At 37.4% G+C, this 23,236-nt stretch overlaps 1 long non-coding RNA gene across 1 annotated transcript in view; it reads left to right on the forward strand.

Moving 5' to 3' along the window:
- LOC117660578 (uncharacterized) overlaps positions 1 to 4,694 on the forward strand; it is a 113,608-nt gene extending 108,914 nt beyond the window's left edge. Inside the window, exon 3 of the long non-coding RNA XR_004589709.3 lies at positions 4,609 to 4,694. This is a non-coding gene — a long non-coding RNA (uncharacterized LOC117660578). The remainder of the gene's footprint in view (positions 1 to 4,608) is intronic.
- The last annotated feature ends 18,542 nt before the right edge of the window (positions 4,695 to 23,236 follow it).

Below are 23,236 nucleotides of genomic sequence, written 5' to 3' on the forward strand. Positions count from 1 at the left end.
TGCACATTTGATAAGCATCTCGTTCATTCTATTTTCTAGGCATTTGCAGTATAAGATGTTGATTAGACTAAAACAGAGGCTTAGAGCAGCTCAGTCAATGCTTCTTTCCGGGACAATGGGAAACAATTTGCAAACACCTTTTGGTTGGATGCAGTTGTTCCACCCTTTGCAAATCCAGTACAGTGCAATCTAATGCACATATATGCAATGGGGGGGGGAAGGAGTATGAGATGAAGTCTGGCATTTTAATACTTATTGTTAGATTGGCAGATTGGCAGATTAACAGAAAGACAGAGGGAAAGAGAGGGAGGGAGGGAGAGAGGGAGAGATATTGTAGATGCAAATTTAATTTAATGTATATCTGATGGTCTACTATTCCTTCCCAAAATGAACAGAGGTTTTGTTTTTCTGTCCACAGCTGTCATTTTGTCTAAATTATTTTGTGGTACTTCATGCTAAAGATCACATTCACATGTACACAGACACAGAATGTATGTAAGTATGACATTGATGCTACTATTGCAGGAACACTGTCCTATAAAGCCAGACTTTAACCAAGCACAATAATAAACCTCATTTGTTTATATTCAGGAACTTACTTACAGCAAAAATCCGCATGGCTATCTTGCACAAAATACAACGATCATATAGTGGTTGGCCAGACAAAAAATCTGTCCACTGCAGAACACAGAAATTTAGCTGTGGTGCAGAAAAGAACAGAATAAGAGAGTTGGAAGGGACCATGATGGTCTTCTAATATACTCCCCTGCACAAACAGGAGACCCTATATAGACAGTGGCTGTCTAGTCACTTTTTAAAAGCCTCCAATGATGGAGCCCTCACAACTTCTGAAGGCAAGTCATTCCACGGGTTTATGCTGGCTGGCTGGCTGGCTGGCTGGCTGGCTGGCTGGCTGGCTGGCTGGCAGGACAGACAAGCAGTCAAGACAGACAGACAAATAGATTATATTCCCCTTCATCTTTTCGAGTAAGTGAAAATTTGACCATTCTATTTATGGTCTTCTCTTGGGACACATCAGTGTTTTCATAATGATTCTGCCTAGCCCCAGAAGTGCTGGTTTCTACTTCACCAGCTTCAGCCCTTACACTGTGAAGTTTATACAATACAGACAAAAAAAAAAAGTTAAATGCATATTTTAAATGGTCTCTGAATTACCTTTGTTGAGTAATAAAGATTTTATTAAGATAGAACACCAAGTAATTGAATTTTCTCATGTGAACAGGAAATTGATTGCATCACCACTTTTGATTCAAAACACCAAGGAAGCATTTATCCAAGGCCATATTACTATATACACTCTATACAAAAAGAAGCAGCAGTTAATTAAAATAAAATCTCTAAGAAGAAGATTACATATCCCATTCATCTCTTGAGCAATACAGATTTCTGGCTTCAACTAAATATGGACTCAAGCAAGTTTTAAGCTTCTAAAAAGGTTTTTTATTATTATTATATTGTATTAGACCAGGATATTGGCAGAGGAAGGTGAAGTCTATTAAACTATTGGTTTTTAGACCTAAACAAATTAAGCGATGATTCTTTTTTACAGCAGCTATCCATAAATTCAGGTTACTATCCTTATTTTACCTCTTTTTTCTTTTATTGCTACTACAATAAATTGTGACCTTAGGGAAAGTTTCCATCTTGGGTAATTTTCCAATTTATTAGTACCTAAAGTATTTGGGGGTTTTATTTCCTGCTTATTTTAGGTAAAGAAAAAAAAACCCTGATTAATATATTAATTAACTAATTAAAATTTAAGATAATCCAGAAATTGTTGCAGGTTTTTGTTTTGTTTGGGAGCTTTTATTATGGTAAGAGAGCCTTTGTATGTGTTGTTTGTAAACATTTGAATCAGTTTTTCAATGAAGAAATGAGGAAAATGTTCTTAGAGGATACTAATCAACTCTTCGGAATTGCTTTTTCTGTTTTGAATATGTGTCAGTACTATGCATATACCTCCTAATTAAGGGGACTAGACTACAATTGCAAGTTAGTGTCTAAGGTACAGATCAGTGGTAGGTTGCCCCCGGTTCGCACCGGTTCTATAGAATCAGTAGTAAAACCAGCGACCCCGACGTCATCAAAATGCTTCTACGTGCGCGGCCCCGCTGTGAACCGGTAGTAAAGGTAAGTAGAACTCACCCCTGGTACAGATAATAGCTTACACAGAGTCCCATGAGTAAGGTTCGTGTATAGATTTTACTTGTGCTTTCATTGTATTGGTTAAGGTGCGCTATCCTTATCGTTAGCAGGGGATGCTGCTTGTGGGATGGAGAGTCTAAATCTGGGAACTTAGTTCCCTATATTACTAAAATATAAAATATAACCAGGATTTGGTTATCTGAGGACCACCTATCTTCAATTATCTCTGCCCACCTAGTTCACAAATAGTCTGCTCCAGGTTCCCTCAATTAAACATTGTCCTCTGGTGGCAGATCTTCTCTGTTGGTCCCCCTACCTCCAGCAGCTCCCCAGAGATATGAATGGTGCCCACTTTCCAGGGGTTTCAAAAAGCCCTTAAAATCTGGCTCTGTTAACTAGACTTGAAGTTAATGGATTTAGTGAGGTTTTTGTGGAGCATCTGTTATACCTGTATGGTATGGTTTATCATTTGATTGTTTTGGATCAGGCTGCCTATATATGTGTGCTTAGGTGTATTTATTTTTTTTATTGTTTCTGGATTTTGTAAGCTGCCCAGAGCCTAATAGAATGAGTAGCTATAGCAAATACTAAATTATATTTAAAAATTAATTTAAATTATGATTTATAAATCCATTTTATTGTTATGATCATGATTTATCACTTGTTGCTTGCATGTACACTGAGAGTTTATACAATGAAGAAAAATCTCTTGTGTGTCGAATCACACTTGGCCAATAAAGAATCCTATTCTACTCTACTCTGCTCTGCTCCGCTCTGCTCCGCTCTGCTACTCTACGCTATTCTACTCTACTAAATTGTTTTATGTAAGAGACCCAACTGATCAAAACTATAATGCAGCAGGGTTAATATATATGGACCCATTTGGTGAAGACCATGACATATGGTAAAACTGCCATTTGGAAGGCAATAGGAGTAATTGTACAGAGCATGAGTGAACAAACTAAATTAAAGGTGTAGACTGAATGAGAATAGTATTTAGTGAGATATCTGCTTACAAAATGATGTGTTTTGGATATGTGACCTAAACATAAATCTAGTGCAGTGGTCCCAAACCTTTGGGCACCAGGGACCGGTTCCAAGAAGACAGGTTTTTCCACAGACCAAAGGAGGCGTGATTTTATGTGCTACCTGCATTCCCTGGATGGGGCTTTGCTTGTTTACGCAGCCCAGTTTCTGGCATGCTGCGGACCGGTGCCGGTCTACAGACTGGGGGATTGTGGACCCCTGTGCATACATTATAGCAAAGAAATGGATATAAATCTGAAACTATAATTGATTTGGCAACCTGTCTGGAAAAATGCCATTAGCGTTCCGCTAATGCAAGAAGGAATTGTTTGCTGAGTGTGCCTGGGAAGGTACCAGGGGTGGTATTCACTTACCTTCACTACCAGTTTGCAAATGTGCAGAGTGTCAAAAATGGGACACCTCCATCCATGTGCAGGGCCTTCCGCGCATGCGCAGTGTCAAAAATGAGACATGGTTACATCCGGGTGGGTGGGCAGAGCCTCCCACTGCCACCACTACCGGTTCGCCCGAACCAGACAGAACTGGTTGGATACCACCACTGGAAGGTACCTATTTACAGAATTCTCATCAAAAAAGTAGAAGAAATGATAATAAGCAAAAAGTGGGAAGTACAGTTTGACCTTATTCAGAGTAGGAGGATCAGCCCAAATTATATTTCTTCAGTAGGTTAATGAGAAATGTACCAATGTGGCAATGTTTATTGTATATTTGTTGATGTACAAACTGTGTATGGTAAAGCGAATATACTTTAAAAGTTTGACAGATGGTATGAAGCTGGTGACTGAAGTAAGTATGATGTGTGAAAAAATATGGAAAATTTTGTGATTCAGTACTGAATAGAGAATAAGACAAAGATAAAATGATGCTCCCTTGTATTGATATATAAGGAAAGACTGGTGACCTTAGAGGCTTATTGATTGGGATGTAAATATATGTCTATTTTTGTATGTAGATGATGTGCTGCTATTGGCTGAAAACCAAATTATTTGTATCAAATGTTATGTAGATTGTATGATTTAATCAAGAGTTTGATTGGTTTGTGATGGGGTAAACCATTGAAAATTATACATAAGTAGTGAAAAATTAGTACTAGGTAGATGAATTTATATATGTTGGTATAGAAATGAATATCTTGGTATAGTATATTTTGGTATAGAAATAAACTAATTTCAGCTGTTTTATTATTTCTGCCTTTGGTGTATTATTTCTAACTCCTTTATCATAGAATCATAGGTCTGGAAGGACCTTGGAGGTCTTCTAGTCTCCCAAGGCAGGAGTCATTATACCATCCTAGTCAAATTGTTGTCCAATGTTTTTTCCTGAAAACCTCCAGCAACAGAGCACTACAAATCCAGGAGGCAAGCTGTTACATTTAATAATTGTTCTCACTTTCAGGAAATTCATCCTTATTTCCAGGTTGAATCTCTTTCTGACAAGCTTCCACCCATTGCTTCTTGTTCTCCCTTCAAGTGCTATGGAAAATAAATCAATGTCCTCTTCCCTGTGACAGCCCTTCAAGTATTGGAAGACAGCTATTGTGTCACCCCTATGCCAGAGGTGGGTTTCAGCAGGCTCTGACCAGTTCTGGAGAACCGGTAGCAGAAATTTTGAGTAGTTCAGAGAACCAGTAGTACTGGCCCCGCCCCCATTTATTCTCTGCCTCCCAAGTCCCAGCTGATCGGGAAGAAATGGAGATTTTACAGTATCCTTCCCCTGCCACGCCCACCAAGTCACGCCCACCAAGCCACACCTACAGAACCGGTAGTAAAAAAATTTGAAACCCACCACTGCCCTACACCTTCTCTTCTTTAGGCTAAACATACTTAGCTCCCTTAGCTATTCATCATATGATTTGGCCTCCAGATCTCTTATCGTCTTTGTTGATCTTCGCTACACTCTTTCTAGGGCCTCAGCATCTTTTTCGTACCTTGGTGACCAGAATGTAGTATTCCAAGTATAGCCTCACTAGTTCAGTATAGGGGTGTACTACCATTTCCTGTGATCTTGATGCTATCCCCCTATTGATGCAGCCTAGGTCTGCATTGGCTTTTTTATCAGCTGTAGCACACTGCTGTCTAATACTTAAGTGGTGGTCCACTAGGACTCCTAGATCCCTCTCACAGGTACCATTGAGCCAGGTACTGCCTATTCTGTACCCTTGTGCTTGGTTTTTCCTAAGTACAGGACCTTACTTTTCTCACCAACGAACTTCACCTTCTTGTTTTGCATAAATCTTTGAATCTCGCTGTTTGAGAAAGTTGAATAACATTCTCAGAGACTCTCCCCATCCTGCTTACAATCTTTTTGGACTGTTGCCTTCTGGCAGAAGATACAAAACAATTAAAACTCGGACCACACATTTTCTGAATAATTTTTATCCCAGAGCTATAATTGCACTCAACAATGAACTAAAGGGCCACCATCAGTGAGTTGTTGGACAGTATTACTTGGTCTGTTGTATGGATGTTTGGGTGGTTTAGGGGTGGAGAATTGTGGTGGGTGGGAGTGTGTTTGGGGATTGTTATGTGTGTTGGACTGGTCTTTGAATGTTAAGTGAATTTCGTTGTATGGGTATACTGTGTATACACGTACAATGACAATAAAGTTATTTATTTATTTATTTATAAAGTAGTTTACTGTGAAAAGGAAAACCATAAAGAGTGTGTATGTATATGTGCAGGCATGCTTGTACTCATTTCTCCTTTCTCATTTAATTTTAAAGTTATAGTTTATTGTTAATCCATGTGTGTGAATCCTTTTTTTTTCTTTTATTTTCCTAATGTTGTTTGAAATAATAAAGAATTAGTTTATAAGGACTGCTAATGTCATGCAAAGATATTTAAAAGTATTGTTTGGTTGGTTGGTTGGTTTGTTCCTTAAGTAAAACTACCACTGAATTTCCTATAGATTAAATTAAACTACGGGTTTTTAAACTCTGCCATAGATTCAGTTCTGAGAAAAATTAGCAAATCCTAACTTGTCAAAGTCAGATTTTGAAATCTAAACATTATGTGCACAGTTGTAAATGACATTGAATAAAGTGGAAAGATACATTTTACAGCTCTAAAAATTAATGTCTATAGGCTGGAGGCAGGAAGTTTACAGATCTACTTTGAAGAATTCCTTTGTATCAGCTAAAGAACCAATGTATGTCCAGCATCCACTGCAATGGATTCTGGATGCATTAGAGAAGTGTTTCTCAACCTTAGCAACTTAATAGTCTAAACTTCAACTTCCAGAGTTCCCCAGCCAGCATACTAGCTAGGGAATTCTGGGAGTTGAAGTTCACATGTTAAAGCTGCCAGGGCTGAGAAACACTGCATTAGAGCTGTTAATTCAAACAAGTAAGATTGAATATCCCTACAGTCAACTGTTCCCTAAGGCCAATATTTCATTAAAGCTGCACACTGAGTAGTAGGCAGACTTTTCTTAAAACTGTCTTTCAATATTTGCACTGACAAAGTTTTAAGAGGTTCCCAACAATTTTGAAGAAATATTGGAAAGCCCTGACTACATCATGTTATCTATAATATGACATGGTATTTAAATTATGTTATGGCTGCTATCCAATGAAATCCTACAGGCTTAATAGTGCTGAGCAAGGCAGAAATATTCTCTTAGCATTACTGCATACAGCTGTTATTCTGCTTTTAAAAGCCCTATTTGTCCCCAATGATGGAACTGCATCTCTGCATTGCTCTACCAGGGCCATTTGCTCTCAAAGTGCCATTGGTGCTCGTAATCAGGACAAATATCAATTCATCAATCAGATTGTGAAATATATTGTGAGTGAGTGAGATTTTTTTTCCACTTTTCTAAAATGCACTTGAATATTGCACAGGTTCTAAGTGGATGCTACACTTAAAATCCAGTAATGTCTAATTGACAATTAACAATAACAACAATAATTAACATTATTATGTTATAATGTAGTACAAGAATACCTTAGGAACCAGATATGCAAAATGCCAGAGGCACCTGCCAGAGTGAACAAAAAAAATGATATGGAAAATTAATGGAACTATGTTCATCATTCCTGATAATATGACCTTAAATTGCCGGAGGGTCCTTGGGCAGCAAAGTTGCAAGCTTATTATAGACTTCAACAACAAATAGATGCAAGGACATCCGTCAGGTCTTTCTATCCCCAAGCAGAGATGTTAGTTTTGCTTTCCATCACTTCTCTATGGAAGTAAAAAGTAGGCATTTCATATCTATTTTGAGAGCAATAGCTTAAAAATCGTAATTCCCCTTCCTTTTACTAAATACATGATTTGCAAATAACCTATAGATGTGTGTTATACACATATACCCAGACATATATTTCCAAAGATGTATGGTTTTGCAATGTTCCTTTCTGCTCAGCCTAGAATGCAATTTAAAGTTTATTTGCAAGCTGAACCACTCCTCCCAGAGGAAATCCATTTCTCGTTATTAATATGGAAAATACAGTGAAATCATATCAATAATAGGTAGTTCTTTTTCTTTACTACACAGATGGATGGGCTTTTTTTTTTACATCTCTTTGCTTTGATTTCCATTTCCTGTTCAGCTATTAAAAGAAAACCTCATTCATCAAAACTATGACTTATGCTTTGAAAACCTTCACTGTTTAAGACTTCTGACTGGAATATAACATATTAATAGGAGCAATGATTGCAAAGACCTCTCCTGACCTTCCCTAGGGAAAAATGCTTATTTTGCTAACTTTATAAGCTACTCAAAATCTAAAGTAGCTCTAAAGCTTATAAACCAAACAAGTATAATATGATGCTGAGAATATGGAAATAATCAAGTCACCATGTTATTCCTTGCGGTGACTTGCCAGATGATGTTTGGGTGAGACCTAGAAACTTGATTAATATTCTGTGCATTTTGTGCATTTTGGGACGCAGGGAACATCAGACAGGTCCTTTGTTGACTACCCAAGGTGAACAATGGGTAGCACCAAGATTCAATAAAAAGCATTGCACTTTATTGATTACCAGTCCACATTTCCAATGAGCGGTTGGAATTATGCCATCAGCATTACAATTACCTGTTTTGGGGGCTTTTATTACAAAACAATAGGCTACACAAAGGCAGGGCTCTTTCAATACACATGTCGCCAATTACTTTCCATTGCAGGACCAAAACCTAGTTGATAGTCCTTGATCTGTTTTATGCCCAACTCTTTATTCCTTTCTTGTGTATGGGAAATCTTAAAATCTCACAAGAAGTTCAGAGGTAGAGATAATGCTGAGACAGACATGCACATGATTTCAATTGTTCCAAATATAAGGGTTTTTATTATAGGCTAGCAGCTCATAACTCAGGAAGTTAAGTATTCGGCCTTTGAAATATATGAAGCCTATTAAAGACTGATGTCATCAGTCTTTAATAAGCTTCATATATTTCAAAGACCAGCAATGTAACTTCTGATTTGCTGTTGAATAGCAGATTGACCATGACTGACTGGCTTCTTCTACCAGACAGGTCAACATAGTTCTGCCTGGCTTACTGGATAAATAAAGTGGATGAAGCAATGGAGACATTATTGAAATCTGGAAGTTGACCACAAGTGATAGATTGTTAGCCGGAGATGACAATATGGCTTTGTGAAATGGATTAGTAAAAAAAACATTAAACCAATGTTGCCATTGTCTTTTCAGATAATTTTTTTAAAAGAAACCTATTATTTTTCCTATATCATTTAATCTTATTGACTTGTAATAGATTATAGTTTATTTAAGATGCTAAAATCGTATAAGGAGAATAGATAGCTAATATTATCATTTGTTTCCAAAACCTATTTTGGAGAGTTCTTACTCCTGCTCTATCATTAATGCAAATAGATATAAATACATAGAGACTTTTAGAAATAACATTGACTTTTTAAGACAACTGTTCAGCTGTATTCCTTTCCACTTTTTTAAAGTCAGTCTTTGATCTCTGCTCCTCTTTACTATGAGGAATATAGGAAACCTTATAGGTTGCTTAAATATATCAGTATGGCTGGGATCTGCTCTGAATCACCATCAAGAGCTCATCAAAGGACTGGCATTTACAGAATGAGATCATGTTGCTAAACATACAAGATTCCCTCTTTAAAGCATCTGTATGTATTTGGATTATACTAGTAAGCAACTTGATATATATTTGGATCCCATTTGCATCCATCCCAACTACCTCATTAAAGATTTTGTATAAACTTTGGAGAATCAGTTTTATTGCCATGCTAAAGCTAATTGCCTGCCTCTTCAGATGCACAACATCTCTCACTTAAGTATAGTTTCCCATTAGTGCAACCTGGGGATAGTCTAATTAGTAAGAAAAATAAGACTTTCCTGGAAGACTATTGCCTATCTGGAATTAAAAGGAAAGTCTCATTTATAATCAGTCTCTGTGTATTTGCTTATTGAAAGAATCACATATTTTATTTTCTTCATTTTGGCCCAAACATAAAACCTGGGAAACATCCCTTTCAGTATGGGAAACAAACTATTAAAGATCTAGCATTTAGGTAGCTCAGCAAAGAAGCAAACAAACAAACCATCATACCCTAACCATTTAGCATTTTGATATACAATAAATTGTGCCCAGGTATCAACTGGCAGCCAATACCAACTTTCCTGCCACTTGCACTGTTCAACTGTTCAATAATATGCCAGGCTGCCATATTATTTATTTATTTATTTATTTATTTATTTATTTATCAACAAATACAAGGAAACAAGTAATAGTATAGAAATAGATATGGACACATGAAAAAAATTGGCACAAATAAAAGGTTATAAATAGGCAAAACATAGCCATAAACACATAGAATGGTTACATATAAATGGGGACAGTAGGACAGGGGCGGTAGGCATGCTGGTGGGGTTATGCATGCCCCCTTAGGGACGTCTTAAGAAACATGAAAGGTCCACGGCAGACAGTTTAAGGTAAAAGGTATGGGGATTAGCGAGACTAACAACAGGATCAGGTAAAATGTTCCAGACATTTACTACTCTATTGCAGAAGTCCTATTTCCTACAATCAAGATTAGAGTGAATTACATGGAGTTTGAATCTATTGATAGTCCTTGTATTATTACGGTTGAAATTAAAGAACTCATTTACAGGTAGGACTTTTTGGTAAATCTTGTGAACTAAGCATAAGTAATTTTGAACCAATTACAAATAAATAACAAGTCAAGATAGGTTGTAAAGACATGGATTGTATTAAGTCCAGCTGGAAATGTAGCAATTGCTGTGACCATGCTCTTCTCTAAAGTTGCCATTTGCAGATCAAGTGACAGCTGGAGTTCAAGGAGCATTCCACAAACTATGGACTGCTCTTTCTCAAGAATTGCAACTCTGTGAAAATACACAGACATAACTTCAGTGCAATCATAGAGACCATGTCATTGGGATTTAATTTTAGTTTCTTTTCCCTCACGAACCTATTATTAACTTCAGGCAATGCTCAAAAATCAAGTTAGGTACCGTAGGAAGCAGTTGACTTGTTCATCACCATCATACTGTTAGTATCACTCCAAAGCTCTCCAACAGTTTAACACCATAAAAGCTAAAAGAGATCTTGGAGGAACACTATAGATCAATGAACTATGCATTAAAAAATAGTCCTCCAGTGCTACCTTCTAAATCAGGGGTCAAACTCGCAGCCTGTGGGTCGGATGCGTCATGCACTGGCCACACCCACACCCATTTTATTGAAGGGGGAAAAGTCACGATATGTCACATGATGACAACGTGACACCATGAGTTTGACACCCCTGTTCTAAATACTTCCCACCAGGAAGTATTGGAACTATTGCAAAACACTGCCCAACTGCCCAGGACAATAGCATGGCTGATACAAGAAAAAGAACAAGGATATGACCCTAAGCCCCCCCCCCCATCTATTTCTGGTATAGTCCATTTACCCAGGCAATCAAACCAGTTTCAGTACACATTCCCAAGCAAAATCTCTTTGTAATGTAATGTCCATCATCCAGATAAATCTGAAGGTGCAACGCTACTGTTTTCGCCATTGTTTTGAGACTGACCCTCAATTGGATCTTCCAGAATGGAAGCTTTTTCAATAAAGGTCTTATACTTGCTCCTTTTAGACACACAAACCATTTTTTTTTTTTTTGTCTGTATGTGCTTTTCCTAACCTGATACTGTCAGTTTAGTTTTGGATTTTTTAAAATATTTGAATAGCAACTCTCATGTGTTGGTTAATGATCACAATAAAGTTATCTTACCTTAAACATGCAAGGACATATTGTGTGATGTGCTCAAAGTTACACCGGTCACCCTTTTTCACCATGGGACTAGTGCTCACAGAGTTGATTTAATCAGCCAGAAAAAACAAAGGTTAACAAGCAAAAAGTAGCATTCATCACTTCATAGAAGCTTTTCACATCTTCAATATCGATAAGCTGTTGATATTTTCTTTTCATCCCATTGGTTTCTTTCTTTTTTTAATAATTTTTATTGAGCTTTTTTTTTTAATACAAACAAACAAAAAACAAACAAAAATAGATAAGCTGTTGATATTTTGGGAGGCTCTGAAAGCCTGCTGGTTCCTCCTGGCATTCAGGCCAGAAGCTAGGCTAGCCCTCTTGCTGGTGTGCATTTTATAACTGGAAGTTACCATTATTGGAAGGGGGGGATAGATTGGGATAGTTTTTAATTGTTCTGTTTTATTCTTTACACAGCACCCATTTTTTGCCCTTTTTTATTATTTTTTTTTGTTTTATTTACATTCCCTCTTTATTATATTTATAAACAACCCGAGGCAGTGAACATATCTCATATTCCTTCCTCTTCCTATTTTCCACACAAAAACAACCCTGTGAGATGGGATGGGCTGAAAGAGAGTGACTGACTCAAAGTCACCTAACTGGGTTCCATGCCTACGGTGTGACTAGAGCTCCCTGTCTACTGTTTTCTAGCCTGGTGCCTTCACCACTAAACTTAACTTCAGCTTTAATATTTGTCTAGATTTCAAATTTTCTTTATTTCATAGCTAGAATCACCAGGCCATATGACCCATTTTTTTATTTCTCATTTCTTTTTCAGTTTACCTGAGATACAACAGAAGTAACATAAACATATGAGGCTTTGTCATATTAAGCCATGAGAAGCTTTTGCACTTACTTCTAACACCTTCAACAAAATATTCCTTAAATCTAGCTTAATTTCAGCCATCACCATATTTGAGGGTCTTGATGCTTCTCCTAGCAATTCTAATTTCCATTTCTTCTAACCCAGTATTTCCCATGATATTTTCTGCATAACATTTAAATTTATGAGTTAGTCTACAACCTTGGTGCACTCTTCCTTGACTTTGAGCCATTAAATTGCTCCCTATTTTAAGTGTTGCTCCTGATCATCATATAAATTCTTCATTAGGCAGATGAGGTAGCCTATGTTTTTCAGGACAATCCCCAATTTGCTCTAGTCTACAGAGTCAAAAGCCTTAATCTAATCAATTAAGCAAAAAATAGCCTCTCTGGTTTTTTATATTATCCATTAGTAATGACCAGTATGATCTCAGATGCCCCTGCATCTTCTAAATCCAGCTTGTACATCTGGCAGGTTTTGTTCAATGTATTGTTGAAATATGCCCTGCAAATTGTGGGCATTTTCCTGGTGAGATGAATGCAATTATTCAGTAGTTTGAGCATTCTTTGCACTCTTTTTTTGGGGGGGGGGGGAACTGGAATATGATTTGATCTTTTCCAGATCCTTGGCCATTGTTTTCTGTTTATATCTGCTTACAAACCATGTCATGTGGTTAGCATGATATCACAAAGTGCTGTTATCTACCAACCACAGCAGTACCTTTTCACTGTGGTTTCACATTTTCATGCTTTCAAACTGCTAGGCTGGCAAGAGCTAGTGTAAGAATGGGAGCTCATCCCGTCACATAGTGCTCAGATCTCAAACCTACATCTTAACCTCCTGGGCCACCATGCTGCCCTATCTATCTATCTATCATCTATAGATTAACTGAATCATTTTGGTAACACATCGCCCAGAGATTTCTGCCACTCCATCTTTATATATTCCTCTCCAGCTCATGTTTGCTTTTTTTGCATAAAGGTTCCCCTTAAATGTATATTTATCTTGTCCATTTAATTGTAATTCATAGTTACTTTTCACTACTTTTCACTCTTAGAGATTAGACTTTCTTTCTTCTTGTTCTTCTCTGGAACTCAGTGTTTAGTTGGGCAGATTTCCCTCTCTGTGTTGCCTTTTGCTTTCTGCCTTTTTCAGCTATTTTCAAAATATCAGAGACCTCCATTTCACCTTCTTTTACTTTTGCATTTCAATATATTTTTGCTTGCTCTCATCTTTAATGATGTCACAAATTTCAATCTAGAATTCTTCAGGCAGTTACTTATCAAATCTATGCCAATAAATCTTTTCTATCATCATCACATAATCATATGGATATTGTTGAAATTGTAAGTTGTTGACTGACATTTTTATTGTTTTCTTTGAGTTGTAATTTTGCAAAAAATGAGTTAGTGAATTGAGGTGCAGTAAAGCATCAGATCTTTTTCTTGTCTGAATATAGAGCTTCTTCTTTGCTTACAGATTATATAGTCAATTTGATTTTGTTGTCCACCTTGGGGTTATATTTTAGGTTGCTAGAAGGAGGTATTTGCTATAAATATTGAATTTTCATAATGTAACTCTTGTCTGTCTCCTTAATTTTCCCTTTCTTCCAAACATTACATTATTTCCAGTTTTCACATTCAACTCTCCTATAATTAGCACATGGGGAGGGGGGAATTTTGTCAAACAAGGCATTTTAAGTTACTATGATCAGTGTTTCTCAAAGGTGTGGATTTCAAGTCTCAGAATTTCTCAGCCAGCCTTGTTTCAAGTTAGATGTCCACACCTCTGAAAGTTGCCATGGTTGAGAAACACTGTTATAGACAGTGTAACGTTCTCTGCATCTGTGGTTAGAGTAAAGATTTGGTTCATTATCTTATTGATCAGCTTTCCTGGAATTCAAACTGAGATCATTCCATTTTGGAAGCGGTAACTAAGAATTGAATTTAACACCTTTTTATTAATAATGGTCAGGGTCCCATTTCTTCTATATTTTTGTTGTCTGGAGATCTGATGGTCCTCTGATATAGTTAGTTTATAGTTATAGTTTATTTGATTTGTATACCGCCCTACTCCCGAAGGACTCAGGGCGGTGAACAGCCAACAATAAAATACATAAATACACAAAATTTAAAAACCCGATAAAATCAAATTAAATTATTTGGCCCAGACAAATTAAATACCCCAATAATTTAAAAACAGATTAAAATTTACATATTTAAAAAGGGAAGAGATTAGGTCAAGCCCGCTTGATGGAATAAAAAGGTCTTCACAGCACGGTGGAAAGAGCGCAGATCCGGGATCCTCCGTATCTCCGGGGGGAGCTCATTCCAGATGGTAGGTGCCCCCACAGAGAAGGCTCTCCCCCTAGGGGCCGCCAGTCGACACTGTTTGGCTGACGGCACCCGGAGGAGTCCCTCTCTATGAGAGCATACTGGCCGGTGGGAGGCTATTGGTAGTAGTAGGCGGTCCAGTAAATAACCAGGCCCTAAGCCATGGAGCGCTTTAAAGGTGGTAACCAAAACCTTGAAGCGCACCCGGAAGACCACCGGGAGCCAGTGCAGCTCGCGCAGGAGAGGTGTTACATGGGAGCGCCATGTCGCTCCCATTACCACCCGCGCGGCCGCACTCTGCGCCAGTTGGAGCCTCCGGGTGCTCCTCAAGGGGAGCCCCATGTAGAGAGCATTACAATAGTCCAGGCGGGAGGTGACGAGGGCATGAGTGACCGTGCATAACGAGTCCCGATCCAGAAAGGGACGCAACTGGCGAATCAGGCGGACCTGATAAAAAATCCTCCCGGTCACGGCCGTCAAGTGCTCTTCTAAAGACAGCCATGAATCCAGGAGGACGCCCAAGTTGCGAGCCCTCTCCGTGGGGGCCAATGATTCAATGATATGAAATGTCTTTATAATCTACTCCAAGTTGTTAACTCCCAGAAACTTTTCAACTCTGAACACATGATGTTTGCTTTGATTCCTGTTCTGAAATTTCACAAACCAGGTTCCCTTTTGCTTCTGACTACATCAGCCTCTGGATATACTGTGTGTTTGATTTCAGTCTATCTACATAGAAGTACCAGCGCTGCTCGTACTTGTCTTTCGCTCATCCTTAGTAGCATGTTAGATGCCTTCCAAACTTGGAGGATCATTTTCCAGTATCATGCTGCCGTTGTTCCAGAGGTGAATGACCATTTGGTTTTCTTAGCTGTCAGTCCCTTCTCCGATTCATTGAATTTTGTCTGACTCCTGTTCTAATCACAGATGACTTTTCTGGGAGAGTATTTTGCCAATATAAAATAACAAAATGATTAGGGGACTGGAGGCTAAAACGTATGAGGAAAGGTTGCTAGAATTGGGTATGTCTAGTTTAATGAAAAGAAGGATTAGGGGTGACATGATAGCACTTTTCCCATATCTAAGGGGCTGCCACAAAGAAGAGGGAATCAATCTATTTTCCAAAGCAGCTGAAGGCAGGACAAGAAATGGATGGAAACTAATCAAGCAGAGAAGCACCTAGAACTAAAAAGAAATGTCCTGACAGTGAGAACAATAAACCAATGGAATGGCTTGCCTTCAGAAGTTGGAGGTGCTCCATCACTGGAGGTTTTCAAAAAGAGATTGGACAACCATTTGTCCAGAATGGTATAGGCCTGAATAGGGGGTTGGACTAGCAAATTGACAAGGTCCTTCCAACTGTTTTATTCTATTATACAATACAACTCCTATCAACTTTCATGACCACTGTATCACTACAAAGTACAATAATTTGTTACCTATTACTTAATAATAATTTATTACTACAAGGTAAATAGTCTGTGAAGGGATAACTTCTTCCATTCAATCATGCCCAGTTCTCAGAGAATGCCTGAACAAGTCCCTGCAGTTTTCTTGGCATGTATTTCAGAAGTGGTTTGTCATTACTTCCTTCCTAGGGCTGAGAGAAAGTGACTGGCCCAAGATCACCCAGCTGGCTTTGTTGTGCCTAAGGCAGGACTAGAACTCAAGATCTCCCAGTTTCTAGCTTGATGCTTTAACCACTGCACCACTACACCACCAACAGGAGTTCATATGCTTCCTTCCCCTCCACCATTTTGCACAAACTCTATTCTGTAGCTGTTTAAGAATAGTTGGAATGATGTGTTGTAGAAGACAAGGAAAAGAGATGCCTTCTAATCTCTATCTAATTCATGCACTATATTTTCACCCAAAAGTTTGGATGAATGATGTAAAACAAGTAAAGAAAATAAAGAATAAACACATTGAAGGACAAAAATTGTGAACTTCTCACATATAGCAAAGAAGTGCCCATAAGATAGTAGCAGCTAAGGGAGAGGAGGAAAGTAATGATGCATGAAATAAAACAACAAAAATAGGCAATGCATTTTTAAAAAAGCAGTACAAAGCCATCCTCTGAGGCAACCATTTTCAGACCCCTGAATTTTCCATGGCTGTTAGGTGTTTGGTTAATAGATATTTCTATAGCAACTAACTACACTGCCCTGTATTGAATGACTGTCCTTTGTCTGCGTTATAGTAACTCTGTTGCAATTCTACTTTAAACAGAATCTTTACAATGGGGCAGAGATTCTTTGAAAGGAACCTGGTCCAACCACAATCTGAAATCGGGGAGGGGGGGTGTCCCATTTCTTTATGTTACGCTTAACTAGTGAAAAGAGGATAAGCAGGGATAAGCCTTGGGAATGCAAAATTCTAAGGCCAGGAAAAGAGGGGAAATAATCTGAAAAGGCAATAAAAGGCATCATTAAAAACACATTGCATTGTAGATGTTGACATGCTTTAAAAAGTGCCCTATACAGACATTGCTCTGCCTTGGCATATATCCCAGCATCCTGTCTCTCTTCTCACTGGATCAGTCACCCAAGTCACTGGACTCAAATCACTGAATATTTCAGGAAGAAAGAGTCATATAGAGGTATTTACATATACTGAGGAAGCATAGCAATCTGAAAGGGATATCTGTGTTATGTCTATGAAGATTCTCAGTCATCCAGGTCATGGTTGTCCCAAAGGTGCTTTTTCAAGAGGCAACTGGACTTTCTGGATTTTCTTTGAAAATGTTTCACTTCTCATCCAAGAAGGATATAAATCCTTCCATTCCCCACCATCCAGTCAGAACTGAAGAGCTTCTTGGATGAGAAGCAAAACATCTTCAAAGAAAAACAGAAAGTTCAGTTGCCTCTTGAAAAAGTACCCTTGGGATATCTGCATTATTTACATCACCATTCCTGTAACTAATTAAAAACAGTAGTCAAAGAACTATATTGCCACTAGTTTCACAGACTATTTAATCCATAACTATATAAAAATCAACTGATGGCAATGGATTATTATATTGAAATTTTAACAGTTTCCTAGTTTCTAGGCTGGTGCCTTAACCACTGGGCCATACTGGCTCTCCCATAGCTTTAATTTTCTTTAAAATTATGACTCCATCACACCATGGTTGTTTTCTCTCAACATTTCTGTTAGCTCTACATTACCTCAATTAATTTTTCTCAATTGGTTAATATCAGATCAAATACCTTTCTCTTTCCTCTGAAGAAAGTTTTCAATAAGATAAGTGGGAAGAAAAATTCTTTTGGAAGAAAATGTTTTAGTAGAGGTTCTCTCCAACAGAAGATATAAAAATATATAAAATCTGCCATCATTATTACTTCATGTATGTTTGAAAGACCTGTATTTGAAAAACATCACTCACATTTTAGTGTTGGTTGGACGGATGACAGTAATCAACAACATTATTGCACTAACTCACAATTAATTACACATAGATGATTAAAGGTCTTTTAACTAAAAAAGCAACTCAAGAAATGTTAGAAAAGGAATTGAAAATGGTACTACACAGAAAAACATAGTTATGTAGCAGTGGGGGGAAAAACTAATATCTCTTGGAATAACTCCAGTTATTGGGTGAAATAGATAATAAATAAAAATGTGATCCATTTTGAATTGTGTCCCACAGAATTCAGTAATTCATGCTATTCACACACAGAGACAATGCTTCAACCCTTCAATAAGGCCAACTCTTAAATTATTTGTTTTAAATCTTTAGTTTATGTACATTTTGGCATGGGAATCCAGCATATATAGAATAGAAATAGAACATTATATTTTGCTGCATACTGTTTAATTTGGATGAAAGAGCAGGTGTTGTTAAGAAATAGAAGGTTATTGGATTCATAAGGTCATGATTTGAGATTTGACTGGCATAGATATCTGTGGTATGATAAAGAGGAATGTAGACATTGGGTTAGATGGGCTATTTTTAGAGTATGGAAATAAATATATGCCCCAAAACACCTTTATGGCTATCAGCATTCTATGGACAAGAAATGATCAGTAAATATAAATGGTTAACATCTTGAGATGTACTACATATACTAGTATTTTCTCAAAGGAACTTAAAATGAAATCAAGAGAAGATTTAATAATAGAAGTTATGTTCTTGCAAATGATTTTCTTATATATAAATAGCAAAAAGGTTTAAAGTGGATAGAAGATTTTGTGGTTTTGAACAAAGCAAGATTGAATTTGAAACAGAATTACGTACTAATGATATTCAGCAATGATGTACTATTGCTAAAATGTATAGGCTTTTGTTGAAATATGAGACAGAAGAAGTGAAAGCATGTATGATAAAATGGGCTAAAACTTTTAGCTAAAATGTACAATGGACCAATGGGAAAATATGTGGTTGGAAGGAGTGAAATTTACAGTATGTTCTAGGCTTAAAGCAAATGTTTATAAAAAGACGTTCCATTGCTATTTGTCATTGGAGAAATTGTCGACAACTATAAAAGTGCTTTGAATCTTTGCTGTGAACATGAAGGGATATTTTCTCAAGTTTGGTGGCTATGTAAAAAAAGCCCCCAAAATGGATACATTAATTCAGATGTTAAAGATTACTGTTCAACTAAAACCAGAGTTTTTACTTTTGGAACAAATAGACAGGCAAGTAGAAAAAGGTAATGGAACTTTTTTATATAGGGCAACTGCAGAGAAATTATTATATGCATAGAAGAGACTAGATGTCATTCAGGATATCATAGAAACCTTGGTGCTACCTAAGTTTGATTGTTTTCTTGCAGAGATTTCGTTACCCGACTAATGCACTGAAGATGTTACCTAGTGAGATAACGGAACATGTGCAAGTAAACAACCAAGTACCAAGGACTCCAGAGGCTATTATATGCTTAAAAATGGAAAGGTTCAACACCACCCACAATGGAGAAATAATTGGTGAAGATGACAGAACTTGCACAGATGGCTAAATTAACCTCTTTGATCTGAGAGAAAAAAACAGTATCTACATTTATGGTCGACTGGAAATCCCTTATAGAGCTTTTGCATGAACAAGAAAAATATGTGATTGCAATTTTGATAATTACAAAAAAAGGGGGGGATAATAGAGCTTTTTTTTTGTAATCATACAAGTATAAAATGCTCACAGGTGGTTCAAATGAGACTCATGTTCAGTGTCTTCCTTGTCCTACTTCCTAGTAGTTATGTTAATCCTCAAATCTCATTAGCCTTGGTGGCCGGGAACAATGAAAATCATAGGCCAACTCATCAAAAGAACAGAAGATTGAAGAGGACTAGAAACCTCCCTGTAAATGTTCAATAATGCTACTTTGTTGTTCCAGAAAACTAGTAATTATGCAGAGCTTTGCAAAATCCTGTGTTCAGTCTAGATTATTTAACCCTGCAATAAATACCAGGTTTTTGTTAAATTCTCTCAGTTATTAACAAAAAAAAGATTTAATACATCATATTGTTGTTGATGTTCTTAAAATCAACCATTGTAATTTTTGTCTACACAAATTTCCTACAATATTCTGTTTAATATCTGAAACAAGTAACAGTGTCGCTTACCAGTAGATGTGAACCAAGCTACAATCTGTGGTTCAAGGTATCTGTATTTTTTTTTTCTGTTAGCGCAGTGGAACATTCATTTCTTTGGTGTTTGATTCAGAATCTCATTGAAGATTACTTTAGAGCTTGCTGGCCAACCATAACTATCATAAACTAAAAGCTGTACTCTGTTTTTTGGAGAACTTTAGGAAAATCTATCTTTTTGCCACAGTAACTACACTGAATCCTGTTGAATTAATTGATGAAAAAGGTGTCTCAGCAGCAACAACTGCCTGCATATCTTTTGAAAAGTCCTTATGACTTCATCTGTGCATAATATGAAAGGATCTCTGCACTCCACATTTCACCTTGTTGAGTGGTCTGTTTTGTTGCTGCTGCTGCTGCTGCTTTTTCTTACCCATGAAATTCACAAAATTGTTCCTCTGGAGAGCTTTGGAGTCATTCAGGTCATGAATTCTGAATATTCTGCTCAATGAAATAAGCTTTCCCAAACAGAATTTAGCAACTGCATTCCCCAATACATTCACACATTGTTTGTTTAAAAGCTAACCAGCCACAGCATGTCTGGAATAGTAATGGCACTAATACTCCCCAAAAAAATACTTTTTCTATGTTTTAAAAAACAAATGTAGCGGCCTTTTTTCTCCTTAAGCATTCTGGGCCCTTAATGTGTTCTTCTGGAAAGCAAGCAGCTGCCCTGAAGAATTACTGGCATTGTCACCTTGGTTACTTTTATAACATAAGGGAGATGGACATTAGGAAAACCAAACCAGTCCTCTAAAATCTTCATTTATATTATCTACAAAGCAGTTGTTAAAGCTTTATTTGTTGTTTTTCAATCACTAAGTCATGTCCGATTCTTTGCAAGCCTCTGGACCATAGCATGACAAGCCCCCTTGTCCTCCACTGTCTCCTGGAGTTTGCCTAAATTCATGTTCATTGTGTCAATGACACTAATCATCTCATCCTCTGCCGTTCCCTTCTCCTTTTGCCATCAATCCATCCCAACATCAGAGTCTTTTCCAGTGAATTCTTTCTTCTCATTAGGTGGTCAAAGTATTTGAGCTTCAAAGAAGAGTCAGGACTGATTTCCTTTAGGATTGATAAAGCTTTATAGTCAATCCTATGACCCCATTTCAGATTAGCCTCTTCTTGCATCAGTTCTGTCACATATTGATGCTTACTTAGAAATAAAACACCCTACGCACAATTCTGGAAAGAGAAAACCCTGCCACCAGAAGAACTTATAATTAAGAAAATACTGGAGTGCGCAGAGATGAGTAAATTAAGGTATGAAATAAACAATGATGAGAACTCAGAGTATTATACTGTGTGGGAAAGGTGGTATGAATGGATGAATGATAGAATTAAAGAAGGAGTATAAGGTGCGTTAAATAAATAGCAACAAATAGCTTATGTGACACCAGATATATTCGATGTATATATGTATAAATACTGCATATCCGATGTTAATAGAAATGAGATTTTTTCTGTATATATACTTTTTTCAAAGTATGTTTGAAAAAAAAAGAAACAAAACACATAGGCTGAACTGGGGCTCTACCAGTTTAGTATCTCTAGGGCTCAATTTTTAGGGTTTCAGTCAGTGGTAGGATTCAAATTTTTTTACTAGTGGTTCTGTGGGTGTGGCTTGGTGGGCCTGGCATGCTTGGTGGGTGTGGCAGGGGAAGGATACTGTAAAATCTCCATTCCCAATCCAGGGGAAGGATACTGTAAAATCTCCATTTCTTCCCAATCAGTTGGGACTCAGGAGGCAGAACATAGATGGTGGTGGGGCCAGTCAGAGGTGGTATTTACCGGTTCTCCGAACTACTCAAAATTTCTGCTACCGGTTCTCCAGAACTGGTCAGAACCTGCTGAATACCACCTCTGGTTTCAGTAGCTCGCATCTCATCAGTGCTAAGTCTTCAATCTTCATATTGCCATGAAAGAAACTATAAAATAAGAATCAACAACTGGAAGATTGGTATTTGTGAAAGGGAATTCCCCTATTCCATAATTGCCCAGTGTTATATCTGTACCTTTATCATCTATCACAACTCAAGGAGAAGGATTGTAAAGAGATATTTTCTCATTGTTGTGCCAGTGTTTTGGTTATCCAAATCTTCTGATTTCTTATCTATAAATAAAGCAGAGTTTGATCAGGACACTAGTGTATTTCAAGTTACCAGGATACTTATGATAAGAGGATCTTTACTTCATAGGAATATTCAATGCTCATAAAATAGTAATAACCAATCAGAACCTGCCCTTTCAGATAACAGATAAGTACAAAAATGTCTCAGCCAGCAAGGTTTGAAGCTACCTCTCAACTTCAAACTAATCTTCTCTTCCTCATCTATAAAAGGCAGTGGGGGGAGTACTTTGCAGATATACGATAAATAGGAAATTTTCCATATTAAGAAAATCAGACAGGCCAGCAAAGGAGCATCTGCAGAACAAACCTTTCTGATCCAACATATTGGTCCCAGTTATTGTAATTAGTACAGTTCTGAAGCAAGGCAGGCTCTATTGAAATGCCCTCCTTGGAATTTGAAAATCCTTCATCTATCTAGAACAGCATTGCCCACATTTTTTCAAGTTAAGACCCACGTTTGGCATTTAAATGGTGCACTGAGCTAGCATTGTTAAATTAATTGGGGAAGCCAAGACCACCACCCCTCTATTTGATTTAATCACTGTTAATTTAATTAAATGCCATTAAAAAATACAACTAGCAGATTTTAGAGGCTCTTGGGAGACCTGCATGTTGGCTTCAAACTTGAGGCCTAATCTGACTGGATGGACAACTGGGTTTCAAATCAGAATTTTACCCAGCTCTCCCTGAAAATGCCCAGGATTGAAATTTGTACCTTTGTACAAATTATTGCAGGAGTAGAGTTACCTCTCAGATGACACAGGTACATCTGTGGAACAGTCCAGATTCAGGCTTTTTTCCCCTTCCACAGGACAGACAGAATTAATAATCCCCAAGAGAAGAATTGAGATATGAATTGTCATTACTTAGAAGTCGAT

The sequence above is a fragment of the Pantherophis guttatus genome, chromosome 2 (assembly GCF_059756535.1).
Source record: "Pantherophis guttatus breed Tessera chromosome 2, ASM5975653v1, whole genome shotgun sequence".
NCBI classification, from domain to species: Eukaryota; Metazoa; Chordata; class Lepidosauria; order Squamata; family Colubridae; genus Pantherophis; species Pantherophis guttatus.